Here is a 25,550-nt window from a genome sequence, read left to right as displayed (position 1 = left end):
AGTTTCTAAAAGGATCAGTTTGCAACTACTTTACTTTTGGAGAAAATTCAAAACATTCATTATTCAATAGGGCCCAAACTATCAAAAACCAGCGGTTTCAATGAACACACATTTTTTGGTAGAATCATGCAGGACTGAAATTTTTGATGTTTTTCTACTCCTCTCATGAGCCCAAACAAGTCTCTAAAAGCATGAGTTTGCAACTACTTTACTTTTGGAAAAAATTCAAAACATTCATTATTCAATAGAGCCCAATAGCAAAAATCAGGTTTTGAATGAAGAATCACATTTCTTGGTAAAATCATGCAGGATTGAAATTTTTGATGGTTTTTTACTCCTCTCAACAGCCCAAACAAGTTTCTAAAAGGATGAGTTTGCAACTACTTTACTTTTGGAGAAAATTCAAAACATTCATTATTCAATAGGGCCCAAACTATCAAAAACCAGCGGTTTCAATGAACACACATTTCTTGGTAGAATCATGCAGGACTGAAATTTTTGATGTTTTTCTACTCCTCTCATGAGCCCAAACAAGTCTCTAAAAGCATGAGTTTGCAACTACTTTACTTTTGGAGAAAATTCAAAACATTCATTATTCAATAGAGCCCAATAGCAAAAATCAGGTTTTGAATGAAGAATCACATTTCTTGGTAAAATCATGCAGGATTGAAATTTTTGATGGTTTTTTACTCCTCTCAACAGCCCAAACAAGTTTCTAAAAGGATGAGTTTGCAACTACTTTACTTTTGGAGAAAATTCAAAACATTCATTATTCAATAGGGCCCAAACTATCAAAAACCAGCGGTTTCAATGAACACACATTTCTTGGTAGAATCATGCAGGACTGAAATTTTTGATGTTTTTCTACTCCTCTCATGAGCCCAAACAAGTCTCTAAAAGCATGAGTTTGCAACTACTTTACTTTTGGAAAAAATTCAAAACATTCACTTTTCACTAGAGCCCAATAGCAAAAATCAGGTTTTGAATGAAGAATCACATTTCTTGGTAGAATCATGCTGCATTGAAATTTTTGATGGTTTTTTACTCCTCTCAACAGCCCAAACAAGTTTCTAAAAGGATGAGTGTGCAACTACTTTACTTTTGGAGAAAATTCAAAACATTCATTATTCAATAGGGCCCAAACTATCAAAAACCAGCGGTTTCAATGAACACACATTTCTTGGTAGAATCATGCAGGACTGAAATTTTTGATGTTTTTCTACTCCTCTCATGAGCCCAAACAAGTCTCTAAAAGCATGAGTTTGCAACTACTTTACTTTTGGAGAAAATTCAAAACATTCATTATTCAATAGAGCCCAATAGCAAAAATCAGGTTTTGAATGAAGATTCACATTTCTTGGTAGAATCATGCAGGATTGAAATTTTTGATGGTTTTTTACTCCTCTCAACAGCCCAAACAAGTTTCTAAAAGGATGAGTTTGCAACTACTTTACTTTTGGAGAAAATTCAAAACATTCATTATTCAATAGGGCCCAAACTATCAAAAACCAGCGGTTTCAATGAACACACATTTTTTGGTAGAATCATGCAGGACTGAAATTTTTGATGTTTTTCTACTCCTCTCATGAGCCCAAACAAGTCTCTAAAAGCATGAGTTTGCAACTACTTTACTTTTGGAAAAAATTCAAAACATTCATTATTCAATAGAGCCCAATAGCAAAAATCAGGTTTTGAATGAAGAATCACATTTCTTGGTAAAATCATGCAGGATTGAAATTTTTGATGGTTTTTTACTCCTCTCAACAGCCCAAACAAGTTTCTAAAAGGATCAGTTTGCAACTACTTTACTTTTGGAGAAAATTCAAAACATTCATTATTCAATAGGGCCCAAACTATCAAAAACCAGCGGTTTCAATGAACACACATTTTTTGGTAGAATCATGCAGGACTGAAATTTTTGATGTTTTTCTACTCCTCTCATGAGCCCAAACAAGTCTCTAAAAGCATGAGTTTGCAACTACTTTACTTTTGGAAAAAATTCAAAACATTCATTATTCAATAGAGCCCAATAGCAAAAATCAGGTTTTGAATGAAGAATCACATTTCTTGGTAAAATCATGCAGGATTGAAATTTTTGATGGTTTTTTACTCCTCTCAACAGCCCAAACAAGTTTCTAAAAGGATGAGTTTGCAACTACTTTACTTTTGGAGAAAATTCAAAACATTCATTATTCAATAGGGCCCAAACTATCAAAAACCAGCGGTTTCAATGAACACACATTTCTTGGTAGAATCAAGCAGGACTGAAATTTTTGATGTTTTTCTACTCCTCTCATGAGCCCAAACAAGTCTCTAAAAGCATGAGTTTGCAACTACTTTACTTTTGGAGAAAATTCAAAACATTCACTATTCAATAGAGCCCAATAGCAAAAATCAGGTTTTGAATGAAGAATCGCATTTCTTGGTAAAATCATGCAGGATTGAAATTTTTGATGGTTTTTTACTCCTCTCAACAGCCCAAACAAGTTTCTAAAAGGATGAGTTTGCAACTACTTTACTTTTGGAGAAAATTCAAAACATTCATTATTCAATACGGCCCAAACTATCAAAAACCAGCGGTTTCAATGAACACACATTTCTTGGTAGAATCATGCAGGACTGAAATTTTTGATGTTTTTCTACTCCTCTCATGAGCCCAAACAAGTCTCTAAAAGCATGAGTTTGCAACTACTTTACTTTTGGAGAAAATTCAAAACATTCATTACTCAATAGAGCCCAATAGCAAAAATCAGGTTTTGAATGAAGAATCACATTTCTTGGTAAAATCATGCAGGATTGAAATTTTGGATGGTTTTTTACTCCTCTCAACAGCCCAAACAAGTTTCTAAAAGGATGAGTTTGCAACTACTTTACTTTTGGAGAAAATTCAAAACATTCATTATTCAATAGGGCCCAAACTATCAAAAACCAGCGGTTTCAATGAACACACATTTCTTGGTAGAATCATGCAGGACTGAAATTTTTGATGTTTTTCTACTCCTCTCATGAGCCCAAACAAGTCTCTAAAAGCATGAGTTTGCAACTACTTTACTTTTGGAGAAAATTCAAAACATTCATTATTCAATAGAGCCCAATAGCAAAAATCAGGTTTTGAATGAAGATTCACATTTCTTGGTAGAATCATGCAGGATTGAAATTTTTGATGGTTTTTTACTCCTCTCAACAGCCCAAACAAGTTTCTAAAAGGATGAGTTTGCAACTACTTTACTTTTGGAGAAAATTCAAAACATTCATTATTCAATAGGGCCCAAACTATCAAAAACCAGCGGTTTCAATGAACACACATTTTTTGGTAGAATCATGCAGGACTGAAATTTTTGATGTTTTTCTACTCCTCTCATGAGCCCAAACAAGTCTCTAAAAGCATGAGTTTGCAACTACTTTACTTTTGGAAAAAATTCAAAACATTCATTATTCAATAGAGCCCAATAGCAAAAATCAGGTTTTGAATGAAGAATCACATTTCTTGGTAAAATCATGCAGGATTGAAATTTTTGATGGTTTTTTACTCCTCTCAACAGCCCAAACAAGTTTCTAAAAGGATCAGTTTGCAACTACTTTACTTTTGGAGAAAATTCAAAACATTCATTATTCAATAGGGCCCAAACTATCAAAAACCAGCGGTTTCAATGAACACACATTTTTTGGTAGAATCATGCAGGACTGAAATTTTTGATGTTTTTCTACTCCTCTCATGAGCCCAAACAAGTCTCTAAAAGCATGAGTTTGCAACTACTTTACTTTTGGAAAAAATTCAAAACATTCATTATTCAATAGAGCCCAATAGCAAAAATCAGGTTTTGAATGAAGAATCACATTTCTTGGTAAAATCATGCAGGATTGAAATTTTTGATGGTTTTTTACTCCTCTCAACAGCCCAAACAAGTTTCTAAAAGGATGAGTTTGCAACTACTTTACTTTTGGAGAAAATTCAAAACATTCATTATTCAATAGGGCCCAAACTATCAAAAACCAGCGGTTTCAATGAACACACATTTCTTGGTAGAATCAAGCAGGACTGAAATTTTTGATGTTTTTCTACTCCTCTCATGAGCCCAAACAAGTCTCTAAAAGCATGAGTTTGCAACTACTTTACTTTTGGAGAAAATTCAAAACATTCACTATTCAATAGAGCCCAATAGCAAAAATCAGGTTTTGAATGAAGAATCGCATTTCTTGGTAAAATCATGCAGGATTGAAATTTTTGATGGTTTTTTACTCCTCTCAACAGCCCAAACAAGTTTCTAAAAGGATGAGTTTGCAACTACTTTACTTTTGGAGAAAATTCAAAACATTCATTATTCAATAGGGCCCAAACTATCAAAAACCAGCGGTTTCAATGAACACACATTTCTTGGTAGAATCATGCAGGACTGAAATTTTTGATGTTTTTCTACTCCTCTCATGAGCCCAAACAAGTCTCTAAAAGCATGAGTTTGCAACTACTTTACTTTTGGAGAAAATTCAAAACATTCATTATTCAATAGAGCCCAATAGCAAAAATCAGGTTTTGAATGAAGAATCACATTTCTTGGTAAAATCATGCAGGATTGAAATTTTTGATGGTTTTTTACTCCTCTCAACAGCCCAAACAAGTTTCTAAAAGGATGAGTTTGCAACTACTTTACTTTTGGAGAAAATTCAAAACATTCATTATTCAATAGGGCCCAAACTATCAAAAACCAGCGGTTTCAATGAACACACATTTCTTGGTAGAATCATGCAGGACTGAAATTTTTGATGTTTTTCTACTCCTCTCATGAGCCCAAACAAGTCTCTAAAAGCATGAGTTTGCAACTACTTTACTTTTGGAGAAAATTCAAAACATTCATTATTCAATAGAGCCCAATAGCAAAAATCAGGTTTTGAATGAAGAATCACATTTCTTGGTAAAATCATGCAGGATTGAAATTTTTGATGGTTTTTTACTCCTCTCAACAGCCCAAACAAGTTTCTAAAAGGATGAGTTTGCAACTACTTTACTTTTGGAGAAAATTCAAAACATTCATTATTCAATAGGGCCCAAACTATCAAAAACCAGCGGTTTCAATGAACACACATTTCTTGGTAGAATCAAGCAGGACTGAAATTTTTGATGTTTTTCTACTCCTCTCATGAGCCCAAACAAGTCTCTAAAAGCATGAGTTTGCAACTACTTTACTTTTGGAGAAAATTCAAAACATTCACTATTCAATAGAGCCCAATAGCAAAAATCAGGTTTTGAATGAAGAATCGCATTTCTTGGTAAAATCATGCAGGATTGAAATTTTTGATGGTTTTTTACTCCTCTCAACAGCCCAAACAAGTTTCTAAAAGGATGAGTTTGCAACTACTTTACTTTTGGAGAAAATTCAAAACATTCATTATTCAATAGGGCCCAAACTATCAAAAACCAGCGGTTTCAATGAACACACATTTCTTGGTAGAATCATGCAGGACTGAAATTTTTGATGTTTTTCTACTCCTCTCATGAGCCCAAACAAGTCTCTAAAAGCATGAGTTTGCAACTACTTTACTTTTGGAGAAAATTCAAAACATTCATTATTCAATAGAGCCCAATAGCAAAAATCAGGTTTTGAATGAAGAATCACATTTCTTGGTAAAATCATGCAGGATTGAAATTTTTGATGGTTTTTTACTCCTCTCAACAGCCCAAACAAGTTTCTAAAAGGATGAGTTTGCAACTACTTTACTTTTGGAGAAAATTCAAAACATTCATTATTCAATAGGGCCCAAACTATCAAAAACCAGCGGTTTCAATGAACACACATTTCTTGGTAGAATCATGCAGGACTGAAATTTTTGATGTTTTTCTACTCCTCTCATGAGCCCAAACAAGTCTCTAAAAGCATGAGTTTGCAACTACTTTACTTTTGGAGAAAATTCAAAACATTCATTATTCAATAGAGCCCAATAGCAAAAATCAGGTTTTGAATGAAGATTCACATTTCTTGGTAGAATCATGCAGGATTGAAATTTTTGATGGTTTTTTACTCCTCTCAACAGCCCAAACAAGTTTCTAAAAGGATGAGTTTGCAACTACTTTACTTTTGGAGAAAATTCAAAACATTCATTATTCAATAGGGCCCAAACTATCAAAAACCAGCGGTTTCAATGAACACACATTTTTTGGTAGAATCATGCAGGACTGAAATTTTTGATGTTTTTCTACTCCTCTCATAAGCCCAAACAAGTCTCTAAAAGCATGAGTTTGCAACTACTTTACTTTTGGAAAAAATTCAAAACATTCATTATTCAATAGAGCCCAATAGCAAAAATCAGGTTTTGAATGAAGAATCACATTTCTTGGTAAAATCATGCAGGATTGAAATTTTTGATGGTTTTTTACTCCTCTCAACAGCCCAAACAAGTTTCTAAAAGGATCAGTTTGCAACTACTTTACTTTTGGAGAAAATTCAAAACATTCATTATTCAATAGGGCCCAAACTATCAAAAACCAGCGGTTTCAATGAACACACATTTTTTGGTAGAATCATGCAGGACTGAAATTTTTGATGTTTTTCTACTCCTCTCATGAGCCCAAACAAGTCTCTAAAAGCATGAGTTTGCAACTACTTTACTTTTGGAAAAAATTCAAAACATTCATTATTCAATAGAGCCCAATAGCAAAAATCAGGTTTTGAATGAAGAATCACATTTCTTGGTAAAATCATGCAGGATTGAAATTTTTGATGGTTTTTTACTCCTCTCAACAGCCCAAACAAGTTTCTAAAAGGATGAGTTTGCAACTACTTTACTTTTGGAGAAAATTCAAAACATTCATTATTCAATAGGGCCCAAACTATCAAAAACCAGCGGTTTCAATGAACACACATTTCTTGGTAGAATCAAGCAGGACTGAAATTTTTGATGTTTTTCTACTCCTCTCATGAGCCCAAACAAGTCTCTAAAAGCATGAGTTTGCAACTACTTTACTTTTGGAGAAAATTCAAAACATTCACTATTCAATAGAGCCCAATAGCAAAAATCAGGTTTTGAATGAAGAATCGCATTTCTTGGTAAAATCATGCAGGATTGAAATTTTTGATGGTTTTTTACTCCTCTCAACAGCCCAAACAAGTTTCTAAAAGGATGAGTTTGCAACTACTTTACTTTTGGAGAAAATTCAAAACATTCATTATTCAATAGGGCCCAAACTATCAAAAACCAGCGGTTTCAATGAACACACATTTCTTGGTAGAATCATGCAGGACTGAAATTTTTGATGTTTTTCTACTCCTCTCATGAGCCCAAACAAGTCTCTAAAAGCATGAGTTTGCAACTACTTTACTTTTGGAGAAAATTCAAAACATTCATTATTCAATAGAGCCCAATAGCAAAAATCAGGTTTTGAATGAAGAATCACATTTCTTGGTAAAATCATGCAGGATTGAAATTTTTGATGGTTTTTTACTCCTCTCAACAGCCCAAACAAGTTTCTAAAAGGATGAGTTTGCAACTACTTTACTTTTGGAGAAAATTCAAAACATTCATTATTCAATAGGGCCCAAACTATCAAAAACCAGCGGTTTCAATGAACACACATTTCTTGGTAGAATCATGCAGGACTGAAATTTTTGATGTTTTTCTACTCCTCTCATGAGCCCAAACAAGTCTCTAAAAGCATGAGTTTGCAACTACTTTACTTTTGGAGAAAATTCAAAACATTCATTATTCAATAGAGCCCAATAGCAAAAATCAGGTTTTGAATGAAGAATCACATTTCTTGGTAAAATCATGCAGGATTGAAATTTTTGATGGTTTTTTACTCCTCTCAACAGCCCAAACAAGTTTCTAAAAGGATGAGTTTGCAACTACTTTACTTTTGGAGAAAATTCAAAACATTCATTATTCAATAGGGCCCAAACTATCAAAAACTAGCGGTTTCAATGAACACACAATTCTTGGTAGAATCATGCAGGACTGAAATTTTTGATGTTTTTCTACTCCTCTCATGAGCCCAAACAAGTCTCTAAAAGCATGAGTTTGCAACTACTTTACTTTTGGAGAAAATTCAAAACATTCATTATTCAATAGAGCCCAATAGCAAAAATCAGGTTTTGAATGAAGAATCACATTTCTTGGTAAAATCATGCAGGATTGAAATTTTTGATGGTTTTTTACTCCTCTCAACAGCCCAAACAAGTTTCTAAAAGGATGAGTTTGCAACTACTTTACTTTTGGAGAAAATTCAAAACATTCATTATTCAATAGGGCCCAAACTATCAAAAACCAGCGGTTTCAATGAACACACATTTCTTGGTAGAATCATGCAGGACTGAAATTTTTGATGTTTTTCTACTCCTCTCATGAGCCCAAACAAGTCTCTAAAAGCATGAGTTTGCAACTACTTTACTTTTGGAGAAAATTCAAAACATTCACTTTTCACTAGAGCCCAATAGCAAAAATCAGGTTTTGAATGAAGAATCACATTTCTTGGTAGAATCATGCTGCATTGAAATTTTTGATGGTTTTTTACTCCTCTCAACAGCCCAAACAAGTTTCTAAAAGGATGAGTTTGCAACTACTTTACTTTTGGAGAAAATTCAAAACATTCATTATTCAATAGGGCCCAAACTATCAAAAACCAGCGGTTTCAATGAACACACATTTCTTGGTAGAATCATGCAGGACTGAAATTTTTGATGTTTTTCTACTCCTCTCATGAGCCCAAACAAGTCTCTAAAAGCATGAGTTTGCAACTACTTTACTTTTGGAGAAAATTCAAAACATTCATTATTCAATAGAGCCCAATAGCAAAAATCAGGTTTTGAATGAAGATTCACATTTCTTGGTAGAATCATGCAGGATTGAAATTTTTGATGGTTTTTTACTCCTCTCAACAGCCCAAACAAGTTTCTAAAAGGATGAGTTTGCAACTACTTTACTTTTGGAGAAAATTCAAAACATTCATTATTCAATAGGGCCCAAACTATCAAAAACCAGCGGTTTCAATGAACACACATTTTTTGGTAGAATCATGCAGGACTGAAATTTTTGATGTTTTTCTACTCCTCTCATGAGCCCAAACAAGTCTCTAAAAGCATGAGTTTGCAACTACTTTACTTTTAGAAAAAATTCAAAACATTCATTATTCAATAGAGCCCAATAGCAAAAATCAGGTTTTGAATGAAGAATCACATTTCTTGGTAAAATCATGCAGGATTGAAATTTTTGATGGTTTTTTACTCCTCTCAACAGCCCAAACAAGTTTCTAAAAGGATGAGTTTGCAACTACTTTACTTTTGGAGAAAATTCAAAACATTCATTATTCAATAGGGCCCAAACTATCAAAAACCAGCGGTTTCAATGAACACACATTTCTTGGTAGAATCATGCAGGACTGAAATTTTTGATGTTTTTCTATTCCTCTCATGAGCCCAAACAAGTCTCTAAAAGCATGAGTTTGCAACTACTTTACTTTTGGAGAAAATTCAAAACATTCATTATTCAATAGAGCCCAATAGCAAAAATCAGGTTTTGAATGAAGAATCACATTTCTTGGTAGAATCATGCAGGATTGAAATTTTTGATGGTTTTTTACTCCTCTCAACAGCCCAAACAAGTTTCTAAAAGGATGAGTTTGCAACTACTTTACTTTTGGAGAAAATTCAAAACATTCATTATTCAATAGGGCCCAAACTATCAAAAACCAGTGGTTTCAATGAACACACATTTCTTGGTAGAATCATGCAGGACTGAAATTTTTGATGTTTTTCTACTCCTCTCATGAGCCCAAACAAGTCTCTAAAAGCATGAGTTTGCAACTACTTTACTTTTGGAGAAAATTCAAAACATTCATTATTCAATAGAGCCCAATAGCAAAAATCAGGATTTGAATGAAGAATCACATTTCTTGGTAAAATCATGCAGGATTGAAATTTTTGATGTTTTTTTACTCCTCTCAACAGCCCAAACAAGTTTCTAAAAGGATGAGTTTGCAACTACTTTACTTTTGGAGAAAATTCAAAACATTCATTATTCAATAGGGCCCAAACTATCAAAAACCAGCGGTTTGAATGAACACACATTTCTTGGTAGAATCATGCAGGACTGAAATTTTTGATGTTTTTCTACTCCTCTCATGAGCCCAAACAAGTCTCTAAAAGCATGAGTTTGCAACTACTTTACTTTTGGAGAAAATTCAAAACATTCACTTTTCACTAGAGCCCAATAGCAAAAATCAGGTTTTGAATGAAGAATCACATTTCTTGGTAGAATCATGCTGCATTGAAATTTTTGATGGTTTTTTACTCCTCTCAACAGCCCAAACAAGTTTCTAAAAGGATGAGTTTGCAACTACTTTACTTTTGGAGAAAATTCAAAACATTCATTATTCAATAGGGTCCAAACTATCAAAAACCAGCGGTTTCAATGAACACACATTTCTTGGTAGAATCATGCAGGACTGAAATTTTTGATGTTTTTCTACTCCTCTCATGAGCCCAAACAAGTCTCTAAAAGCATGAGTTTGCAACTACTTTACTTTTGGAGAAAATTCAAAACATTCATTATTCAATAGAGCCCAATAGCAAAAATCAGGTTTTGAATGAAGAATCACATTTCTTGGTAAAATCATGCAGGATTGAAATTTTTGATGGTTTTTTACTCCTCTCAACAGCCCAAACAAGTTTCTAAAAGGATGAGTTTGCAACTACTTTACTTTTGGAGAAAATTCAAAACATTCATTATTCAATAGGGCCCAAACTATCAAAAACCAGCGGTTTCAATGAACACACATTTCTTGGTAGAATCATGCAGGACTGAAATTTTTGATGTTTTTCTACTCCTCTCATGAGCCCAAACAAGTCTCTAAAAGCATGAGTTTGCAACTACTTTACTTTTGGAGAAAATTCAAAACATTCATTATTCAATAGGGCCCAAACTATCAAAAACCAGCGGTTTCAATGAACACACATTTCTTGGTAGAATCATGCAGGACTGAAATTTTTGATGTTTTTCTACTCCTCTCATGAGCCCAAACAAGTCTCTAAAAAGATGAGTTTGCAACTACTTTACTTTTGGAGAAAATTCAAAACATTCATTATTCAATAGGGCCCAAAATATCAAAAACCAGCGGTTTGAATGAACACACATTTCTTGGTAGAATCGTGCAGGACTGAAATTTTTTATGTTTTTCTACTCCTCTCATGAGCCCAAACAAGTCTCTAAAAGGATGAGTTTGCAACTACTTTACTTTTGGAGAAAATTCAAAACATTCATTATTCAATAGAGCCCAATAGCAAAAACAAGCGTTTTGAATGAAGAATCACATTTCTTGGTAGAATCATGCAGGATTGAAATTTTTGATGGTTTTTTACTCCTCTCAACAGCCCAAACAAGTTTCTAAAAGGATGAGTTTGCAACTACTTTACTTTTGGAGAAAATTCAAAACATTCATTATTCAATAGGGCCCAAACTATCAAAAACCAGCGGTTTCAATGAACACACATTTCTTGGTAGAATCATGCAGGACTGAAATTTTTGATGTTTTTCTACTCCTCTCATGAGCCCAAACAAGTCTCTAAAAGCATGAGTTTGCAACTACTTTACTTTTGGAGAAAATTCAAAACATTCATTATTCAATAGAGCCCAATAGCAAAAATCAGGTTTTGAATGAAGAATCACATTTCTTGGTAAAATCATGCAGGATTGAAATTTTTGATGGTTTTTTACTCCTCTCAACAGCCCAAACAAGTTTCTAAAAGGATGAGTTTGCAACTACTTTACTTTTGGAGAAAATTCAAAACATTCATTATTCAATAGGGCCCAAACTATCAAAAACCAGCGGTTTCAATGAACACACATTTCTTGGTAGAATCATGCAGGACTGAAATTTTTGATGTTTTTCTACTCCTCTCATGAGCCCAAACAAGTCTCTAAAAGCATGAGTTTGCAACTACTTTACTTTTGGAAAAAATTCAAAACATTCACTTTTCACTAGAGCCCAATAGCAAAAATCAGGTTTTGAATGAAGAATCACATTTCTTGGTAGAATAATGCTGCATTGAAATTTTTGATGGTTTTTTACTCCTCTCAAAAGCCCAAACAAGTTTCTAAAAGGATGAGTGTGCAACTACTTTACTTTTGGAGAAAATTCAAAACATTCATTATTCAATAGGGCCCAAACTATCAAAAACCAGCGGTTTCAATGAACACACATTTCTTGGTAGAATCATGCAGGACTGAAATTTTTGATGTTTTTCTACTCCTCTCATGAGCCCAAACAAGTCTCTAAAAGCATGAGTTTGCAACTACTTTACTTTTGGAGAAAATTCAAAACATTCATTATTCAATAGAGCCCAATAGCAAAAATCAGGTTTTGAATGAAGATTCACATTTCTTGGTAGAATCATGCAGGATTGAAATTTTTGATGGTTTTTTACTCCTCTCAACAGCCCAAACAAGTTTCTAAAAGGATGAGTTTGCAACTACTTTACTTTTGGAGAAAATTCAAAACATTCATTATTCAATAGGGCCCAAACTATCAAAAACCAGCGGTTTCAATGAACACACATTTTTTGGTAGAATCATGCAGGACTGAAATTTTTGATGTTTTTCTACTCCTCTCATGAGCCCAAACAAGTCTCTAAAAGCATGAGTTTGCAACTACTTTACTTTTGGAGAAAATTCAAAACATTCATTATTCAATAGAGCCCAATAGCAAAAATCAGGTTTTGAATGAAGAATCACATTTCTTGGTAAAATCATGCAGGATTGAAATTTTTGATGGTTTTTTACTCCTCTCAACAGCCCAAACAAGTTTCTAAAAGGATGAGTTTGCAACTACTTTACTTTTGGAGAAAATTCAAAACATTCATTATTCAATAGGGCCCAAACTATAAAAAACCAGTGGTTTCAATGAACACACATTTCTTGGTAGAATCATGCAGGACTGAAATTTTTGATGTTTTTCTACTCCTCTCATGAGCCCAAACAAGTCTCTAAAAGCATGAGTTTGCAACTACTTTACTTTTGGAGAAAATTCAAAACATTCATTATTCAATAGAGCCCAATAGCAAAAATCAGGTTTTGAATGAAGAATCACATTTCTTGGTAAAATCATGCAGGATTGAAATTTTTGATGGTTTTTTACTCCTCTCAACAGCCCAAACAAGTTTCTAAAAGGATGAGTTTGCAACTACTTTACTTTTGGAGAAAATTCAAAACATTCATTATTCAATAGGGCCCAAAATATCAAAAACCAGCGGTTTGAATGAACACACATTTCTTGGTAGAATCGTGCAGGACTGAAATTTTTTATGTTTTTCTACTCCTCTCATGAGCCCAAACAAGTCTCTAAAAGGATGAGTTTGCAACTACTTTACTTTTGGAGAAAATTCAAAACATTCATTATTCAATAGAGCCCAATAGCAAAAACCAGCGTTTTGAATGAAGAATCACATTTCTTGGTAGAATCATGCAGGATTGAAATTTTTGATGGTTTTTTACTCCTCTCAACAGCCCAAACAAGTTTCTAAAAGGATGAGTTTGCAACTACTTTACTTTTGGAGAAAATTCAAAACATTCATTATTCAATAGGGCCCAAACTGTCAAAAACCAGCGGTTTCAATGAACACACATTTCTTGGTAGAATCATGCAGGACTGAAATTTTTGATGTTTTTCTACTCCTCTCATGAGCCCAAACAAGTCTCTAAAAGCATGAGTTTGCAACTACTTTACTTTTGGAGAAAATTCAAAACATTCATTATTCAATAGAGCCCAATAGCAAAAATCAGGTTTTGAATGAAGAATCACATTTCTTGGTAAAATCATGCAGGATTGAAATTTTTGATGGTTTTTTACTCCTCTCAACAGCCCAAACAAGTTTCTAAAAGGATGAGTTTGCAACTACTTTACTTTTGGAGAAAATTCAAAACATTCATTATTCAATAGGGCCCAAACTATCAAAAACCAGCGGTTTCAATGAACACACATTTCTTGGTAGAATCATGCAGGACTGAAATTTTTGATGTTTTTCTACTCCTCTCATGAGCCCAAACAAGTCTCTAAAAGCATGAGTTTGCAACTACTTTACTTTTGGAAAAAATTCAAAACATTCACTTTTCACTAGAGCCCAATAGCAAAAATCAGGTTTTGAATGAAGAATCACATTTCTTGGTAGAATCATGCTGCATTGAAATTTTTGATGATTTTTTACTCCTCTCAACAGCCCAAACAAGTTTCTAAAAGGATGAGTGTGCAACTACTTTACTTTTGGAGAAAATTCAAAACATTCATTATTCAATAGGGCCCAAACTATCAAAAACCAGCGGTTTCAATGAACACACATTTCTTGGTAGAATCATGCAGGACTGAAATTTTTGATGTTTTTCTACTCCTCTCATGAGCCCAAACAAGTCTCTAAAAGCATGAGTTTGCAACTACTTTACTTTTGGAGAAAATTCAAAACATTCATTATTCAATAGAGCCCAATAGCAAAAATCAGGTTTTGAATGAAGATTCACATTTCTTGGTAGAATCATGCAGGATTGAAATTTGTGATGGTTTTTTACTCCTCTCAACAGCCCAAACAAGTTTCTAAAAGGATGAGTTTGCAACTACTTTACTTTTGGAGAAAATTCAAAACATTCATTATTCAATAGGGCCCAAACTATCAAAAACCAGCGGTTTCAATGAACACACATTTTTTGGTAGAATCATGCAGGACTGAAATTTTTGATGTTTTTCTACTCCTCTCATGAGCCCAAACAAGTCTCTAAAAGCATGAGTTTGCAACTACTTTACTTTTGGAAAAAATTCAAAACATTCATTATTCAATAGAGCCCAATAGCAAAAATCAGGTTTTGAATGAAGAATCACATTTCTTGGTAAAATCATGCAGGATTGAAATTTTTGATGGTTTTTTACTCCTCTCAACAGCCCAAACAAGTTTCTAAAAGGATCAGTTTGCAACTACTTTACTTTTGGAGAAAATTCAAAACATTCATTATTCAATAGGGCCCAAACTATCAAAAACCAGCGGTTTCAATGAACACACATTTTTTGGTAGAATCATGCAGGACTGAAATTTTTGATGTTTTTCTACTCCTCTCATGAGCCCAAACAAGTCTCTAAAAGCATGAGTTTGCAACTACTTTACTTTTGGAAAAAATTCAAAACATTCATTATTCAATAGAGCCCAATAGCAAAAATCAGGTTTTGAATGAAGAATCACATTTCTTGGTAAAATCATGCAGGATTGAAATTTTTGATGGTTTTTTACTCCTCTCAACAGCCCAAACAAGTTTCTAAAAGGATGAGTTTGCAACTACTTTACTTTTGGAGAAAATTCAAAACATTCATTATTCAATAGGGCCCAAACTATCAAAAACCAGCGGTTTCAATGAACACACATTTCTTGGTAGAATCATGCAGGACTGAAATTTTTGATGTTTTTCTACTCCTCTCATGAGCCCAAACAAGTCTCTAAAAGCATGAGTTTGCAACTACTTTACTTTTGGAGAAAATTCAAAACATTCATTATTCAATAGAGCCCAATAGCAAAAATCAGGTTTTGAATGAAGAATCACATTTCTTGGTAAAATCATGCAGGATTGAAATTTTTGATGGTTTTTTACTCCTCTCAACAGCCCAAACAAGTTTCTAAAAGGATGAGTTTGCAACTACTTTACTTTTGGAGAAAATTCAAAACATTCATTATTCAATAGGGCCCAAACTATCAAAAACCAGCGGTTTCAATGAACACACATTTCTTGGTAGAATCATGCAGGACTGAAATTTTTGATGTTTTTCTACTCCTCTCATGAGCCCAAACAAGTCTCTAAAAGCATGAGTTTGCAACTACTTTACTTTTGGAAAAAATTCAAAACATTCACTTTTCACTAGAGCCCAATAGCAAAAATCAGGTTTTGAATGAAGAATCACATTTCTTGGTAGAATCATGCTGCATTGAAATTTTTGATGGTTTTTTACTCCTCTCAACAGCCCAAACAAGTTTCTAAAAGGATGAGTGTGCAACTACTTTACTTTTGGAGAAAATTCAAAACATTCATTATTCAATAGGGCCCAAACTATCAAAAACCAGCGGTTTCAATGAACACACATTTCTTGGTAGAATCATGCAGGACTGAAATTTTTGATGTTTTTCTACTCCTCTCATGAGCCCAAACAAGTCTCTAAAAGCATGAGTTTGCAACTACTTTACTTTTGGAGAAAATTCAAAACATTCATTATTCAATAGAGCCCAATAGCAAAAATCAGGTTTTGAATGAAGATTCACATTTCTTGGTAGAATCATGCAGGATTGAAATTTTTGATGGTTTTTTACTCCTCTCAACAGCCCAAACAAGTTTCTAAAAGGATGAGTTTGCAACTACTTTACTTTTGGAGAAAATTCAAAACATTCATTATTCAATAGGGCCCAAACTATCAAAAACCAGCGGTTTCAATGAACACACATTTTTTGGTAGAATCATGCAGGACTGAAATTTTTGATGTTTTTCTACTCCTCTCATGAGCCCAAACAAGTCTCTAAAAGCATGAGTTTGCAACTACTTTACTTTTGGAAAAAATTCAAAACATTCATTATTCAATAGAGCCCAATAGCAAAAATCAGGTTTTGAATGAAGAATCACATTTCTTGGTAAAATCATGCAGGATTGAAATTTTTGATGGTTTTTTACTCCTCTCAACAGCCCAAACAAGTTTCTAAAAGGATCAGTTTGCAACTACTTTACTTTTGGAGAAAATTCAAAACATTCATTATTCAATAGGGCCCAAACTATCAAAAACCAGCGGTTTCAATGAACACACATTTTTTGGTAGAATCATGCAGGACTGAAATTTTTGATGTTTTTCTACTCCTCTCATGAGCCCAAACAAGTCTCTAAAAGCATGAGTTTGCAACTACTTTACTTTTGGAAAAAATTCAAAACATTCATTATTCAATAGAGCCCAATAGCAAAAATCAGGTTTTGAATGAAGAATCACATTTCTTGGTAAAATCATGCAGGATTGAAATTTTTGATGGTTTTTTACTCCTCTCAACAGCCCAAACAAGTTTCTAAAAGGATCAGTTTGCAACTACTTTACTTTTGGAGAAAATTCAAAACATTCATTATTCAATAGGGCCCAAACTATCAAAAACCAGCGGTTTCAATGAACACACATTTTTTGGTAGAATCATGCAGGACTGAAATTTTTGATGTTTTTCTACTCCTCTCATGAGCCCAAACAAGTCTCTAAAAGCATGAGTTTGCAACTACTTTACTTTTGGAAAAAATTCAAAACATTCATTATTCAATAGAGCCCAATAGCAAAAATCAGGTTTTGAATGAAGAATCACATTTCTTGGTAAAATCATGCAGGATTGAAATTTTTGATGGTTTTTTACTCCTCTCAACAGCCCAAACAAGTTTCTAAAAGGATGAGTTTGCAACTACTTTACTTTTGGAGAAAATTCAAAACATTCATTATTCAATAGGGCCCAAACTATCAAAAACCAGCGGTTTCAATGAACACACATTTCTTGGTAGAATCAAGCAGGACTGAAATTTTTGATGTTTTTCTACTCCTCTCATGAGCCCAAACAAGTCTCTAAAAGCATGAGTTTGCAACTACTTTACTTTTGGAGAAAATTCAAAACATTCACTATTCAATAGAGCCCAATAGCAAAAATCAGGTTTTGAATGAAGAATCGCATTTCTTGGTAAAATCATGCAGGATTGAAATTTTTGATGGTTTTTTACTCCTCTCAACAGCCCAAACAAGTTTCTAAAAGGATGAGTTTGCAACTACTTTACTTTTGGAGAAAATTCAAAACATTCATTATTCAATAGGGCCCAAACTATCAAAAACCAGCGGTTTCAATGAACACACATTTCTTGGTAGAATCATGCAGGACTGAAATTTTTGATGTTTTTCTACTCCTCTCATGAGCCCAAACAAGTCTCTAAAAGCATGAGTTTGCAACTACTTTACTTTTGGAGAAAATTCAAAACATTCATTATTCAATAGAGCCCAATAGCAAAAATCAGGTTTTGAATGAAGAATCACATTTCTTGGTAAAATCATGCAGGATTGAAATTTTTGATGGTTTTTTACTCCTCTCAACAGCCCAAACAAGTTTCTAAAAGGATGAGTTTGCAACTACTTTACTTTTGGAGAAAATTCAAAACATTCATTATTCAATAGGGCCCAAACTATCAAAAACCAGCGGTTTCAATGAACACACATTTCTTGGTAGAATCATGCAGGACTGAAATTTTTGATGTTTTTCTACTCCTCTCATGAGCCCAAACAAGTCTCTAAAAGCATGAGTTTGCAACTACTTTACTTTTGGAGAAAATTCAAAACATTCATTATTCAATAGAGCCCAATAGCAAAAATCAGGTTTTGAATGAAGAATCACATTTCTTGGTAAAATCATGCAGGATTGAAATTTTTGATGGTTTTTTACTCCTCTCAACAGCCCAAACAAGTTTCTAAAAGGATGAGTTTGCAACTACTTTACTTTTGGAGAAAATTCAAAACATTCATTATTCAATAGGGCCCAAACTATCAAAAACCAGCGGTTTCAATGAACACACATTTCTTGGTAGAATCAAGCAGGACTGAAATTTTTGATGTTTTTCTACTCCTCTCATGAGCCCAAACAAGTCTCTAAAAGCATGAGTTTGCAACTACTTTACTTTTGGAGAAAATTCAAAACATTCACTATTCAATAGAGCCCAATAGCAAAAATCAGGTTTTGAATGAAGAATCGCATTTCTTGGTAAAATCATGCAGGATTGAAATTTTTGATGGTTTTTTACTCCTCTCAACAGCCCAAACAAGTTTCTAAAAGGATGAGTTTGCAACTACTTTACTTTTGGAGAAAATTCAAAACATTCATTATTCAATAGGGCCCAAACTATCAAAAACCAGCGGTTTCAATGAACACACATTTCTTGGTAGAATCATGCAGGACTGAAATTTTTGATGTTTTTCTACTCCTCTCATGAGCCCAAACAAGTCTCTAAAAGCATGAGTTTGCAACTACTTTACTTTTGGAGAAAATTCAAAACATTCATTATTCAATAGAGCCCAATAGCAAAAATCAGGTTTTGAATGAAGAATCACATTTCTTGGTAAAATCATGCAGGATTGAAATTTTTGATGGTTTTTTACTCCTCTCAACAGCCCAAACAAGTTTCTAAAAGGATGAGTTTGCAACTACTTTACTTTTGGAGAAAATTCAAAACATTCATTATTCAATAGGGCCCAAACTATCAAAAACCAGCGGTTTCAATGAACACACATTTCTTGGTAGAATCATGCAGGACTGAAATTTTTGATGTTTTTCTACTCCTCTCATGAGCCCAAACAAGTCTCCAAAAGCATGAGTTTGCAACTACTTTACTTTTGGAGAAAATTCAAAACATTCATTATTCAATAGAGCCCAATAGCAAAAATCAGGTTTTGAATGAAGATTCACATTTCTTGGTAGAATCATGCAGGATTGAAATTTTTGATGGTTTTTTACTCCTCTCAACAGCCCAAACAAGTTTCTAAAAGGATGAGTTTGCAACTACTTTACTTTTGGAGAAAATTCAAAACATTCATTATTCAATAGGGCCCAAACTATCAAAAACCAGCGGTTTCAATGAACACACATTTTTTGGTAGAATCATGCAGGACTGAAATTTTTGATGTTTTTCTACTCCTCTCATGAGCCCAAACAAGTCTCTAAAAGCATGAGTTTGCAACTACTTTACTTTTGGAAAAAATTCAAAACATTCATTATTCAATAGAGCCCAATAGCAAAAATCAGGTTTTGAATGAAGAATCACATTTCTTGGTAAAATCATGCAGGATTGAAATTTTTGATGGTTTTTTACTCCTCTCAACAGCCCAAACAAGTTTCTAAAAGGATCAGTTTGCAACTACTTTACTTTTGGAGAAAATTCAAAACATTCATTATTCAATAGGGCCCAAACTATCAAAAACCAGCGGTTTCAATGAACACACATTTTTTGGTAGAATCATGCAGGACTGAAATTTTTGATGTTTTTCTACTCCTCTCATGAGCCCAAACAAGTCTCTAAAAGCATGAGTTTGCAACTACTTTACTTTTGGAAAAAATTCAAAACATTCATTATTCAATAGAGCCCAATAGCAAAAATCAGGTTTTGAATGAAGAATCACATTTCTTGGTAAAATCATGCAGGATTGAAATTTTTGATGGTTTTTTACTCCTCTCAACAGCCCAAACAAGTTTCTAAAAGGATGAGTTTGCAACTACTTTACTTTTGGAGAAAATTCAAAACATTCATTATTCAATAGGGCCCAAACTATCAAAAACCAGCAGTTTCAATGAACACACATTTCTTGGTAGAATCAAGCAGGACTGAAATTTTTGATGTTTTTCTACTCCTCTCATGAGCCCAAACAAGTCTCTAAAAGCATGAGTTTGCAACTACTTTACTTTTGGAGAAAATTCAAAACATTCACTATTCAATAGAGCCCAATAGCAAAAATCAGGTTTTGAATGAAGAATCGCATTTCTTGGTAAAATCATGCAGGATTGAAATTTTTGATGGTTTTTTACTCCTCTCAACAGCCCAAACAAGTTTCTAAAAGGATGAGTTTGCAACTACTTTACTTTTGGAGAAAATTCAAAACATTCATTATTCAATAGGGCCCAAACTATCAAAAACCAGCGGTTTCAATGAACACACATTTCTTGGTAGAATCATGCAGGACTGAAATTTTTGATGTTTTTCTACTCCTCTCATGAGCCCAAACAAGTCTCTAAAAGCATGAGTTTGCAACTACTTTACTTTTGGAGAAAATTCAAAACATTCATTATTCAATAGAGCCCAATAGCAAAAATCAGGTTTTGAATGAAGAATCACATTTCTTGGTAAAATCATGCAGGATTGAAATTTTTGATGGTTTTTTACTCCTCTCAACAGCCCAAACAAGTTTCTAAAAGGATGAGTTTGCAACTACTTTACTTTTGGAGAAAATTCAAAACATTCATTATTCAATAGGGCCCAAACTATCAAAAACCAGCGGTTTCAATGAACACACATTTCTTGGTAGAATCATGCAGGACTGAAATTTTTGATGTTTTTCTACTCCTCTCATGAGCCCAAACAAGTCTCTAAAAGCATGAGTTTGCAACTACTTTACTTTTGGAGAAAATTCAAAACATTCATTATTCAATAGAGCCCAATAGCAAAAATCAGGTTTTGAATGAAGAATCACATTTCTTGGTAAAATCATGCAGGATTGAAATTTTTGATGGTTTTTTACTCCTCTCAACAGCCCAAACAAGTTTCTAAAAGGATGAGTTTGCAACTACTTTACTTTTGGAGAAAATTCAAAACATTCATTATTCAATAGGGCCCAAACTATCAAAAACTAGCGGTTTCAATGAACACACAATTCTTGGTAGAATCATGCAGGACTGAAATTTTTGATGTTTTTCTACTCCTCTCATGAGCCCAAACAAGTCTCTAAAAGCATGAGTTTGCAACTACTTTACTTTTGGAGAAAATTCAAAACATTCATTATTCAATAGAGCCCAATAGCAAAAATCAGGTTTTGAATGAAGAATCACATTTCTTGGTAAAATCATGCAGGATTGAAATTTTTGATGGTTTTTTACTCCTCTCAACAGCCCAAACAAGTTTCTAAAAGGATGAGTTTGCAACTACTTTACTTTTGGAGAAAATTCAAAACATTCATTATTCAATAGGGCCCAAACTATCAAAAACCAGCGGTTTCAATGAACACACATTTCTTGGTAGAATCATGCAGGACTGAAATTTTTGATGTTTTTCTACTCCTCTCATGAGCCCAAACAAGTCTCTAAAAGCATGAGTTTGCAACTACTTTACTTTTGGAGAAAATTCAAAACATTCACTTTTCACTAGAGCCCAATAGCAAAAATCAGGTTTTGAATGAAGAATCACATTTCTTGGTAGAATCATGCTGCATTGAAATTTTTGATGGTTTTTTACTCCTCTCAACAGCCCAAACAAGTTTCTAAAAGGATGAGTTTGCAACTACTTTACTTTTGGAGAAAATTCAAAACATTCATTATTCAATAGGGCCCAAACTATCAAAAACCAGCGGTTTCAATGAACACACATTTCTTGGTAGAATCATGCAGGACTGAAATTTTTGATGTTTTTCTACTCCTCTCATGAGCCCAAACAAGTCTCTAAAAGCATGAGTTTGCAACTACTTTACTTTTGGAGAAAATTCAAAACATTCATTATTCAATAGAGCCCAATAGCAAAAATCAGGTTTTGAATGAAGATTCACATTTCTTGGTAGAATCATGCAGGATTGAAATTTTTGATGGTTTTTTACTCCTCTCAACAGCCCAAACAAGTTTCTAAAAGGATGAGTTTGCAACTACTTTACTTTTGGAGAAAATTCAAAACATTCATTATTCAATAGGGCCCAAACTATCAAAAACCAGCGGTTTCAATGAACACACATTTTTTGGTAGAATCATGCAGGACTGAAATTTTTGATGTTTTTCTACTCCTCTCATGAGCCCAAACAAGTCTCTAAAAGCATGAGTTTGCAACTACTTTACTTTTAGAAAAAATTCAAAACATTCATTATTCAATAGAGCCCAATAGCAAAAATCAGGTTTTGAATGAAGAATCACATTTCTTGGTAAAATCATGCAGGATTGAAATTTTTGATGGTTTTTTACTCCTCTCAACAGCCCAAACAAGTTTCTAAAAGGATGAGTTTGCAACTACTTTACTTTTGGAGAAAATTCAAAACATTCATTATTCAATAGGGCCCAAACTATCAAAAACCAGCGGTTTCAATGAACACACATTTCTTGGTAGAATCATGCAGGACTGAAATTTTTGATGTTTTTCTATTCCTCTCATGAGCCCAAACAAGTCTCTAAAAGCATGAGTTTGCAACAACTTTACTTTTGGAGAAAATTCAAAACATTCATTATTCAATAGAGCCCAATAGCAAAAATCAGGTTTTGAATGAAGAATCACATTTCTTGGTAGAATCATGCAGGATTGAAATTTTTGATGGTTTTTTACTCCTCTCAACAGCCCAAACAAGTTTCTAAAAGGATGAGTTTGCAACTACTTTACTTTTGGAGAAAATTCAAAACATTCATTATTCAATAGGGCCCAAACTATCAAAAACCAGTGGTTTCAATGAACACACATTTCTTGGTAGAATCATGCAGGACTGAAATTTTTGATGTTTTTCTACTCCTCTCATGAGCCCAAACAAGTCTCTAAAAGCATGAGTTTGCAACTACTTTACTTTTGGAGAAAATTCAAAACATTCATTATTCAATAGAGCCCAATAGCAAAAATCAGGATTTGAATGAAGAATCACATTTCTTGGTAAAATCATGCAGGATTGAAATTTTTGATGTTTTTTTACTCCTCTCAACAGCCCAAACAAGTTTCTAAAAGGATGAGTTTGCAACTACTTTACTTTTGGAGAAAATTCAAAACATTCATTATTCAATAGGGCCCAAACTATCAAAAACCAGCGGTTTGAATGAACACACATTTCTTGGTAGAATCATGCAGGACTGAAATTTTTGATGTTTTTCTACTCCTCTCATGAGCCCAAATAAGTCTCTAAAAGCATGAGTTTGCAACTACTTTAATTTTGGAGAAAATTCAAAACATTCATTATTCAATAGAGCCCAATAGCAAAAATCAGGTTTTGAATGAAGAATCACATTTCTTGGTAGAATCATGCAGGATTGAAATTTTTGATGGTTTGTTACTCCTCTCAACAGCCCAAACAAGTTTCTAAAAGGATGAGTTTGCAACTACTTTACTTTTGGAGAAAATTCAAAACATTCATTATTCAATAGGGCCCAAACTATCAAAAACCAGCGGTTTCAATGAACACACATTTCTTGGTAGAATCATGCAGGACTGAAATTTTTGATGTTTTTCTTCTCCTCTCATGAGCCCAAACAAGTCTCTAAAAGCATGAGTTTGCAACTACTTTACTTTTGGAGAAAATTCAAAACATTCATTATTCAATAGGGCCCAAAATATCAAAAACCAGCGGTTTGAATGAACACACATTTCTTGGTAGAATCGTGCAGGACTGAAATTTTTGATTTTTTTCTACTCCTCTCACGAGCCCAAACAAGCCTCTTAAAGGATGAGTTTGCAACTACTTTACTTTTGGAGAAAATTCAAAACATTCATTATTCAATAGAGCCCAATAGCAAAAACCAGCGTTTTGAATGAAGAATCACATTTCTTGGTAGAATCATGCAGGATTGAAATTTTTGATGGTTTTTTACTCCTCTCAACAGCCCAAACAAGTTTCTAAAAGGATGAGTTTGCAACTACTTTACTTTTGGAGAAAATTCAAAACATTCATTTTTCAATAGGGCCCAAACTATCAAAAACCAGCGGATTGAATGAACACACATTTCTTGGTAGAATCATGCAGGACTGAAATTTTTGATGTTTTTCTACTCCTCTCATGAGCCCAAACAAGTCTCTAAAAGCATGAGTTTGCAACTACTTTACTTTTGGAGAAAATTCAAAACATTCATTATTCAATAGAGCCCAATAGCAAAAATCAGGTTTTGAATGAAGAATCACATTTCTTGGTAAAATCATGCAGGATTGAAATTTTTGATGGTTTTTTACTCCTCTCAACAGCCCAAACAAGTTTCTAAAAGGATGAGTTTGCAACTACTTTACTTTTGGAGAAAATTCAAAACATTCATTATTCAATAGGGCCCAAACTATCAAAAACCAGCGGTTTCAATGAACACACATTTCTTGGTAGAATCATGCAGGACTGAAATTTTTGATGTTTTTCTACTCCTCTCATGAGCCCAAACAAGACTCTAAAAGCATGAGTTTGCAACTACTTTACTTTTGGAGAAAATTCAAAACATTCATTATTCAATAGAGCCCAATAGCAAAAATCAGGTTTTGAATGAAGAATCACATTTCTTGGTAAAATCATGCAGGATTGAAATTTTTGATGGTTTTTTACTCCTCTCAACAGCCCAAACAAGTTTCTAAAAGGATGAGTTTGCAACTACTATACTTTTGGAGAAAATTCAAAACATTCATTATTCAATAGGGCCCAAAATATCAAAAACCAGCGGTTTGAATGAACACACATTTCTTGGTAGAATCGTGCAGGACTGAAATTTTTTATGTTTTTCTACTCCTCTCATGAGCCCAAACAAGTCTCTAAAAGGATGAGTTTGCAACTACTTTACTTTTGGAGAAAATTCAAAACATTCATTATTCAATAGAGCCCAATAGCAAAAACCAGCGTTTTGAATGAAGAATCACATTTCTTGGTAGAATCATGCAGGATTGAAATTTTTGATGGTTTTTTACTCCTCTCAACAGCCCAAACAAGTTTCTAAAAGGATGAGTTTGCAACTACTTTACTTTTGGAGAAAATTCAAAACATTCATTATTCAATAGGGCCCAAACTATCAAAAACCAGCGGTTTCAATGAACACACATTTCTTGGTAGAATCATGCAGGACTGAAATTTTTGATGTTTTTCTACTCCT

Source organism: Dendrobates tinctorius, unplaced genomic scaffold (genome assembly GCF_039654945.1).
Source record: "Dendrobates tinctorius isolate UK_male_01 unplaced genomic scaffold, ASM3965494v1 ptg000045l, whole genome shotgun sequence".
Lineage (NCBI taxonomy): Eukaryota > Metazoa > Chordata > Amphibia > Anura > Dendrobatidae > Dendrobates > Dendrobates tinctorius.
Note: the sequence above shows the minus strand (reverse complement) of the source record.